Source organism: Cornus florida, unplaced genomic scaffold, assembly GCF_030987335.1.
Source record: "Cornus florida cultivar Cherokee Brave unplaced genomic scaffold, ASM3098733v1 CherokeeBrave_3.0.0_Hap2_Chr06, whole genome shotgun sequence".
NCBI classification, from domain to species: domain Eukaryota; kingdom Viridiplantae; phylum Streptophyta; class Magnoliopsida; order Cornales; family Cornaceae; genus Cornus; species Cornus florida.
This window is the reverse complement of record NW_026775576.1, coordinates 43,673,441-43,683,659: the sequence shown is the minus strand read 5'-3', so window position 1 is coordinate 43,683,659 and position 10,219 is coordinate 43,673,441. Positions and strand designations below refer to the sequence as shown.

General features: G+C 33.8%; 1 non-coding gene across 1 annotated transcript; it reads right to left on the bottom strand.

Moving 5' to 3' along the window:
- Positions 1-7,271: 7,271 nt before the first annotated feature.
- On the bottom strand, positions 7,272-7,380 carry LOC132315435 (small nucleolar RNA R71). Its single transcript, XR_009483646.1, has one exon. It is a non-coding gene; the product is annotated as a small nucleolar RNA R71 (small nucleolar RNA).
- Between the last annotated feature and the right edge of the window lie 2,839 nt (positions 7,381-10,219).

The following is a 10,219-nucleotide window of genomic DNA, read 5'->3' as shown; positions in this document are numbered from 1 at the left end:
AACCGGATCCTTATATATCTCAATATCAAAATCAGATTCTTACAGATATACCACATAGTCATCTTGAATAGCAGATCTCTTTTCTCTTTGAGATCCTTTTAATATTATTCCTTGTGGTTCTTTTACAATCTATTCATTGATGACAATTTCATCGTGGAGTTGTTAATCATTCAGTTATTCTTCGTTGTTATACGGTTCAACAACTGAAAGTATAATTATTTCTTTAGAAGTTATAAGTAAAGAGATTTGTACTCTAACTTCTGGAATGATCACATTCTTATTTTTATCACTCCCACTGATTTCAACATTCTCAATAAATCTAACATTACCGGTTTCAATAATTATCGTACTATGTTTAGGATAATAAAACTTGTATCCTTTAGATTACTCAACATCCACAATATTATGGGTAATGAGGAATTACTTAACACACTCCTAACCATATCCATATGAGTACGATTACGCTTTTCAGCTACACGCTTCTGCTGTGGCATGCCTGATATAATGTATTGAGCACAAATGTCATGTATTTTAAGGAGTTTAGCAAATGATTAGAGTATTAACCCATTTCATCATACTTTCCATAATATTCACCACTTCTATGTGACTTTATGATTTCCATTTTTCTATCTAGTTGTTTTTCAACCTCATTTATGTATACTTCAAGAGTACCCACTGCTTGAGATTTTTTATACAACAAAAAGATATATCCATAACGTGAAAAATTAACTGTAAAGGCAATAAAATATTTTTCTCCACCAAAAAATGAAACATCAGATGGTCTATAAATGTTTGTATGAATAATTTTAAGAAACTCTGTATTTCTTGTGACTCATTTCTTTATTTGTTTGGTTTGTTTACCCTTAATACAATCTACACACACACCAAAATCAGTAAAGTTTAGATACAAAAAAATCACATCCTTTAATAATTTTCTTAACCTTTCACTGAATATTATCTTGTCTTTTATGCCACAAGATAAATGAATTTTCAGTAATTGAGTTACGCTTAATTCTAACATTATGATTCAAGGTCAAAAGGGTTTTAATAAATAAACTATCAAGTTTAAATTTACAGAAATCATCAACAATAATACCATAACTCACAAATTAAAATTTATTGAATAAACATCATTATCAAATTTAAAGGAAAAATCATTAACATAAAGTTTTGAAATAAAATCAAATTGAAAGAAATTGAAGAAATATAAAAAGTTTAAAATAATTTAAATAAAATCCATTATCTAAGACTAAACAAAATATCTCAATGGTTTCAACAAAACTTTTTTCCAATTCTCATAAATAAGAAAATTGAATTTGAATTTGTGATTTAGGCCCTAAGAAATCCTTACATCTATTCGAAACATAAACATTAGTACTTCAGTCAACCTATTATGTATTAAAAGGAATATCAATAAGTGATTCGAAATATACAAAAGTTAAAAGACTTACCTTTCTTTTCGAATCATTCTTTATGTTTCATATAATCTTTCTAAAAGTATTCAATACATAAATGACATTTTTACATTATTACATTCTTTTCTTTTAGTAGAGTGACCTAAATCTTTTAATTTTGGGGTTTGCTCACTCAATGCTCTTTCAGGCTTATTCTCAAATTTCTTTCTAGCTTCTTGAGTCATGAGATGAACATAATGATTACCTGTTGCTTAAGCCTTATCTCCTCCGAAATTAACATAATGGTCAATTCTTTCACTTTTCACTCATCTTATTAATGTTAATTTGAAATGACCCATACTGAGTAGATAAAAAATTGAGAATAAATTGAATAAAAAAATTCTCATCCACAATTATCAATAAAGTTCTCAATTTTGTAACAACATTAGTCATCTTAAGAACATACCTGTACATGGTAAGAGTACCAACAAAAATGCATAGTAGTGATATAAATTAATAATTTCATTTTAAATATTTATCTACAATACGAAAACATTCTTCTAGTCAAATATTCCTTACCACTATCACTATGTGGAACAATTATTCGCATAACCATAATACTTAATCTGTTCGATCTCTCCCAAGCTTTACGGAGTATGTTTCTTCCTCACTGTCTTTATCAGTAATAACAGTAGGTTTCTCAATTTAAAATACTAAATCAAGATTTAGCACACCTAAATTTTGAACTTAACTTACTCATTCCATTATGAGAAGTTAATCATATTGAGAATCAGGGCAGATGTAGCATACGAATTATAGGATACAATAAAACAAACATAATAAGATGAAATACTTATAACAATAATGCTTTGAGTTAACAATACGTATATATAACTTAAAATATAAATACAATGTATAACTATAGTACCCCTTTGGGTGGCAACTATAAAATACTAATAATGATACTTACATGTATTTATATGTATACATTTTTTGGTGATGAATTATTTAATTAAATAGATAAGTTACCTTTAAAAATCCTATATCTACCAAATTAAAAAAAAAAAAAATACACATACAATCCCTTAATTTTCATTTAATCACTTGAAAATTAATTCATTTTGGAGAATTATTTCTCATTATTAAATAAAGTAAATATTCATGAATACAACAAAAAATCATATGCATCATAATTCACGAAATATTGCAATTATGTCTACCACTAAAATTAATATCCATCAACCATTATGGTTAGGCCACTTTAGTAGCTACTAATGTTTACATAATATGAATATTAAATTAGCTAGTGACTAATTCATCATTAATTATATTTACTACTAAAATTAATATTCATCAACCATTATAGTTAGGCCACTTTGGTAGCTACTAGCCTTCACATAATATGAATATTAAATTAGTTACTAACTAATTAATCATTAATTTACCCATTTAACATTATACACACATACTTATACTTGTTGATTGAAGTTTAAGCAACTTCGATCTCAGAAACTTAATAGTCCAAAAAATCAATAAAAATATTATTTTATTTTATATACATAATAAAACATTATTTTATTTTATTTTAATTTCTGGACTTAAAGCCCATAATTGAATCAATCTAAAATTGACTCTCCATCGTATATAAATGTATGGGTACAAAACGATAATTTATTTATATGTCCAATAAGATCAAATTTATAGATTCAAGTTTATTCTAAAAATTCAGATAATAAAACAAATAAATACGCATACTTTACGTATTTAATAATTTATTAACTTTTAAATAACTAAAATAGAATCTTTGAAATCATTGGACATTTATTAATATAATAATAAGTTTCTTGAAGACAATAACATACAACCTTCCACATTCATATATTACTCCAATTGTGCACAAAGACCAAGAAACTAATACATGTATCTTGCTTGTCTTTATGGCAACCATATAAAAAATATGAATTCTAAAATAATAATTATAAGGCAACCTAACCTGTTAGCAGTTTCAATCTGTACCAGATGGGGAGTTACCAAGCTATACATATTATTACTATGGTAATTCGTGAATTGTCTTATATTTGGTAATTGATCCAAATTACAAACCCATATATTTGGTAATTCGTGAATAGTCTCATGAGACCGATCAAACACAAATACTATATATATATAGATTCCATAAGAAAATTAAATTATATAAATATTTAATTTTACTTTATATTTACACATTATTTATATAGAGGAAAATAATGAGTTCTTAAACCGTAAGCTCTGATATCACATGTGAATTATAATTATTTGTGGAAACCATTAATCACAAATAAACATAAATCATAAGATCTTAAAACTTCATTATCTTCACATTGGTATAATGCATAAATAAAGTAGTTAGATATAAATACCTCGATCTGTAATTAAAAATCTAGTTAAGATCAAGCCAAACAACAAGATCCTTTTTGCGAAATGAACAACGTGATAACTTGCAAGTTAAAGTGTGGAAACCGATTTTTCTCTCTTAACCTTTTGTACATATAAACATTATACATGTTATTTCATTGGCATACATAACTGATGGAATATGTATAAATATAAATATAAATATTATTATTCAAGAAAGAAAGAAAGAAAAATCATAATCTTTTCGCTATTTACATATAATTTGGGCAAATATATTGCATACTTGACTTTGTGGGCTATTTTAGGTAAAAAGTCAAAAAAATAATCTCCCTCGGTTAGATGGAGAAAGTTTATAATACCTAGGTGTGCGGTGATGAGCACTGAAAAGTGCGCATTTAAACCCGTTAAGCTTAAGCATTCTAGTACCTTTATCTATCTTACTTTGCCGTTTTAGACTTATTACGTGTTATTTATATTTTCAGGCACTAATCCCAAAATTGAGCTAACTCAGCCAAATAAGAGCTTAATTGAAGCAATCCTGAGATAAACCAAAGGAGGGAGCAAAGTGGAGAAAGCAAGGAGCAAAAAGGAATCAAAGTTGTGCAGCTGAAAAGTTCGATCGATCCAACTTAGAGTTCGATCGATCGAACATCTATGATCGATCACAGTACTTCTCGATAGATCCAACCTTGGCCTTTGCTGAAATTCCAAGTTCGATCGATCCAACATCACCTTCGATCGATCGAACCCTATTTTGTCCTATTCAAATGATTGATCTTATCCACAACTGTACGCCTACCAACCACTTTTGTCCTTTTCCCTATAAATATCTTTGAAATATCTCAGCCTTGTTCTTATCCGGAGGAGTCAGACCACTTCGATCGATCCAAGATGCAGTTCGATCGATCGAACCCATCTTCGATCGATCCAAGTTAAGGTTCGATCGATCGAACTTCCTCCAGCGAGAAAAAGTTAAAGTCCAGGTCATTTATTCCGTCCTTCACCTAATCATTGGAGAATATGCCTTGCACGACCACAGCTCATCATAGGGTGTATTTGACCTACCTATATAAGGAATATGATACACTTTTTGGTGAAGGGTCTAGAGTCTCTTGTCACACATTGAAAATCATCTTGGAGGCTATTCTTGGAGAGGAAGAAGGGAGGAAGCTAGAGCAACCATTGGAGGAGATCTTCATCTACAAGGAGCAGCCATGGAGTTAGCCCTTGAGGGTTGGATCATCACTACCATGAGTGGCTAGACATCTTCTTGGGGCTAGAGTTAGCCCCAAGCATGCTTTCTATACTCTAATCTTGTGTATTATTGAGGGATTAGTGTTGTATGATACATCTTGATATTCATGTATATATAAATCTTGATTATTTCATGGTTTGTATGGTTTAATGCTTCCAATTGACTATTCTATTCTACCCGTATGTCTATGTATGCTAGAGTAGGATATTCATGTGTTTATCTCTAGATTTAGTGTTTTTGATGCATGTCTATGTGTATTGATGCTATAGATCTAGAGATTATCAAGATGATATGCTTAATGAATGCTATTTTGGTTCATTTGATGGTTTATGCCTATTCTTGATGGTTTGTGCCTCTCCCCTAGTCTAGATAACTTTATTTTCATGCTAGTAGTGTAGATTTAGTGTAGTGGTAGTATAATGTTAGATGGGAGGACAATCTACTCTTGATGTTTGATGTTCCATGCTTGTGAGTCCAAATGACATATTCCTCTAATATTGTGTTGCATGTGGATTGTAAGCTTAATGAAGGATTAATGACTTGTTTTGATCTATTGTGCTATCCCCATGTTGTCTAGACAATATATGCTCAATTGCTTAGATATATTGTGCTCTTCACATGATGTTTGGACAATACTTGCTTGATTTGTCAACTTTGCCTATTGAATCAACCTAATGCACACACACCCTTATCATATTGCAACACACCCATTACCCTCAATTGATCACTTGTTAGTAGTATAGAAAAGTATTGCTTGGTGGTGATCTCTACACCCCAAGACCTCTCTCTCTTGTTTACCTCATATTATTTTATTTAGTTGAATTCAATTTAGCTTAATCAACCAACCAACCAATTGTGTGATCACTTGACCTACTAACCCTAATTACCATAATTCACAATTCGATACACCATCAAATCCCTTGGGACGATCCCTACTCGCCCTATCTATATTTTATATAGAGAAAGATAGTAGTGGCTTTTTATAAATGTAAAACTTGGCCACCTCCTAAACACACACAACTCTTCAAGCTTGACTTGGTATCGCGACCCTTGTAAAGGACTCGGTCAGTTTTTGGCGCCATTGCCGGGGATTTTTAAATTGGCAACGTCGAATTGTGAAATTCAATTAGGATTAGTACTCTTTTGCTCGTGTCTTTACTTTCTTTTTATTTTCTGTTTTTAATTACTTATTAAGTTTGTTCTTCATTAACAAGGTGCATTGAGCAAGGAGCTAGCAAAGAACTTCCAAGCTAAGGAGCAAAGCAAAGCAAAGGAAAAATGCTTAAAATAAAGAGTTGCTAAAAAAAAATTTTTGCTAAGCTAAGCTTTTAAATTTAGAGTTGAAGTGCTAAAGGACTATTGTGAGACCTTCTTACTCAACCTCCTTAGTTAAATCGGGGGCCCACGTGGAGGCATTTATTTGACATACATTGCATTTGAAATTTGTGGTTGTGAAGTTTTAATTGCATTGTTAAGAAAGTTGCTTATTCGTGTTGCATTGTGTATGCATGGTCGTCGTTCATTGAGACCTACTCTTGTCCCTCTTGATTTACATTTAGAATCCACTATTAGGAATCCAAGGGGAAGAGGAAGTTCACATAGAACCAATCTACCAATGGATGCTCTCAATGATGATCATGTTGAAGACCTTGGTCACATAGACCAACAAGGCATCCTTCACCCTAATGTGCAAAATGATAATATGCAAGTTCCATTAGGCATGCCTAGGCTATACATTCATCAACCTCCTCAACAACAAGGCCAAATTCCAATGGGAATTCCAAGGCCAATGTATGCACCACAACCCCCCATCATTAATCAAGCTCAATATAACCAAGGTGTCCATGTTGCACCTCAAGTTGCTAATCCACCACTCGCATTGAGAGATCACTATGTGCCTAATGAGTATAATGCACCCACATGCATTCAATTGCCACCATTTAGAGCACACCATTATGAGATTAAAGCACAAACTATCCAAATGCTACCTAACTTTCATGGACTTCCTAGTGAAGAACCTTACAAGCATTTGGATGAGTTTCTTGAAGTTTGTTCTACCGTTCGATACACGGACATGCCAGAAGAAGTTTTAAGGCTGAAACTTTTTCCATTCACCCTTAAAGATAAGGCGAAGTATTGGTTCAACAACCTTAGGCCTTTTTCTATAACTTCTTGGGCAGAAATGCAACAAGAATTTTTGAAAAAGTACTATCCGGTTTCGAAGACCAATGCTATGAGAACCGCCATTAGGGAATTCACACATGGGGAGGGAGAAACTTTCCACGAGGCATGGGAGCGCTTCAATGAATTGCTTAGGAAGTGTCCTCACCATGACATGCCTAAATGGCAATTGGTCCAATTCTTCTTTGAAAGCTTATCGGACAATTATAAAGGCATGGTTGATGCTTCAATGGGAGGTTCTTATATAGACGGGCAAGAGGAAGACGTGTGGCGTCTTTATGAGAGCATGAGTGAAAACTCTTTGCATAGAACATTGTCATCTAGGAATGGTAGAAATTCTCAAGGTAGGAAGAGTGTTGGCTTACATCAAGTTGACCACTCAAATGATATAACCGCCGAGATGAAGTCTTTATCTCAAAAATTTGATCAATTGATCAATCAAAACTCGGCGAATCAAGTGTCTTCCTTTCCTAATCATTCTCCTAGAGCTCAAAATGAATCATGTATGACTTGTTCTAGTGTTCTTCATTCTACTTCTAATTGTCCTCATGGACAAATTCAAAATGAACCCATTGAGCAAGTTAATGCAACATTTGTGAACCAAGGGAACAATCCTTATGGTAATCATTACAATCCCGGTTGGAGGAATCATCCTAATTTTTCTTGGAAAAACCAAGGGGAGGGCTCAAACTCTTCCCAAGGCGGTTTTCAAGGGAAATATATTCCACCTCCACTTCAAAACCAAGGATCCCAAGGTTCAAGACCATATAACTCACAAGGAAATCAATTTGCTAATTCTCATTTTCCTAACCAATCATATTCTCAAGGAAATTCTAGAGGTTCCGCTTTTGAGGAAAAGGTTTTAATTGCTTTGGGCACTCTAGAAGCAAATACTCAATTGTTGCATTCTCATTCTCAGTCGATTGCCAAGCTAGAAACCCAAGTAGGGCAAATAGCTGAAACACTTAATGCTAGAGAGAAGGGAAAGATGCACGTGAATGCCCCAATCAAACAACAATGTGTTGTAGAAACCAAATCCTCATTGGAAGGGCATAATGTTGAGCATGTCAATGCGGTAACAACCTTGAGAAGTGGTAGGGTGGTAGACAATCAAGTTAGAATGCCTAATGAAGAGAGTGAACCCGTACAACCTCAAGTTGTCACCCGTCCCGTTCCACACACTATTCCTCCTTCATTGCATGTGCATGATCTTGAGAATGAGAAGCCCTCAAATTGTGAGTTGAAAGATGATTTCCAAAGAGATTCATTGAAAACAGTGTTGAAAAATGTGTTTGAGAAAAGTTCTTTGAAAAATGTTATTTATGATTCTTCTTTGAAAAGTGATTTGAAATCCAATGAATCGAACAAGTCCAATGCTGAAAATTCTTTGAAAGAAAATGCTGAAAGAGTTTTTGAAAAAGCTCCATTTCCGGACGCCTTGAAAGGGTCCATTTCAAAAGAAAGGCAAAAAACCAAGAACAATGAGATAATGGATATGTTTAGGCAAGTCACAGTTAATCTTCCACTTTTGGATGCAATTAAGCAAATTCCGGCTTATGCCAAATTCTTAAAGCACTTATGCACCCAAAAGCAGAAGAACAAGAGCCAAACATCAAAAAAGGTGGTCTTAACCGAACAAATGAGTTCCATTCTACAACACAACACTTTGCCAAAGTTTAAGGACCCCGGTGCACCTACAACATCTTGTGTCATTCGTGAACATGTCATCAACCGGGCACTTCTTGACTTAGGGGCTAGTATTAACCTTCTTCCCTATTCGGTTTATGTCAAATTGGGCCTAAGTGAATTGAAACCAACGTCGGTGGTTTTACAACTTGCCGACCGATCCATTAAGAAGCCTAGGGGGATAATTGAGGATATGTTGATTAAGATTGATAAGTTCTTCTTCCCGGTTGACTTTGTCGTCATTGACACGGAACCAATGCCCAATCTAAAGAACCAAATTCCAGTTATCCTTGGCCGTCCTTTCTTGGCAACCTCAAATGCCAACATAAATTGTAGGACGGGGATAATGAAGATTTCTTTTGGGCACATGAGAGTGAAGTTAAACATCTTTAACCCCACACCCAATCCATTTGACAAATATGAAGAAGAAGTTAATGTAGTAGAGGAATATCATGATCTTGCTTGCGAAAGAAATGAGCTTTTGTGCATGAACAATGTTTCAAAGCCTTCATCTTCATCTTCAGCATTGCATGCCAGAAAAGTGATTTCGAACTCTTGTTGTGAAAGGGCGTGGAAGCCCAAGGAAGGTTTTGATAAAGAACTCAAGACGTCTTTTGAGTTTACCCCAACAAGTTCTTCTAAGAACCATTTGTTGGGAGTGACTCGAAACATCTCTCATCCCAAAAAGGAGGGGATGCATTGCAAGATCTTTGATCCGGGCTAAAAGAGCCCAAGGTCTTGCTAGAGACGTTAAAGACTAGCACCGAAATTCGTAGGATGTCAAAACCCTATTCCTTCCACATTTCTATCTTGCATTTTGATTCTTGTGAAGTCTAGATACTGTTTTTGTGGTTCATATAAATTGGAAGGAACTGAGTAAGGGATTGCATGAGCATTCAAGTCATTTTGAGCATTTAGGCATAATTTCGATCGATCCAAGTCTTGGTTCGATCGATCGAACTTTGGTTCGATAGATCCAGCTCTCATTTTGCACCCAACACTTAGAAAAATTTTGGACCTGCATCCAAATTCCAAAATGCATGCTCTCAGGATCTCCAAATTCTCAAAAGTTCGATCGATCGTAAACCATTTCGATCGATCGAACTACCTTTCGATCGATCCAACATGTGGTTCGATCGATCATGAGTCCCAACATTTAGAAAAATTTTGGACCTGCATCCAAACTCCAAAATGCATGCTCTCGGGACTTTTCAAAATTTTTCATGTTCGATCGATCGAATTCCAAGTTCGATCGATCCAAGGTTCCAGCACATATCAATTCTTGAACCCTTAAACTTGTACATTCTTT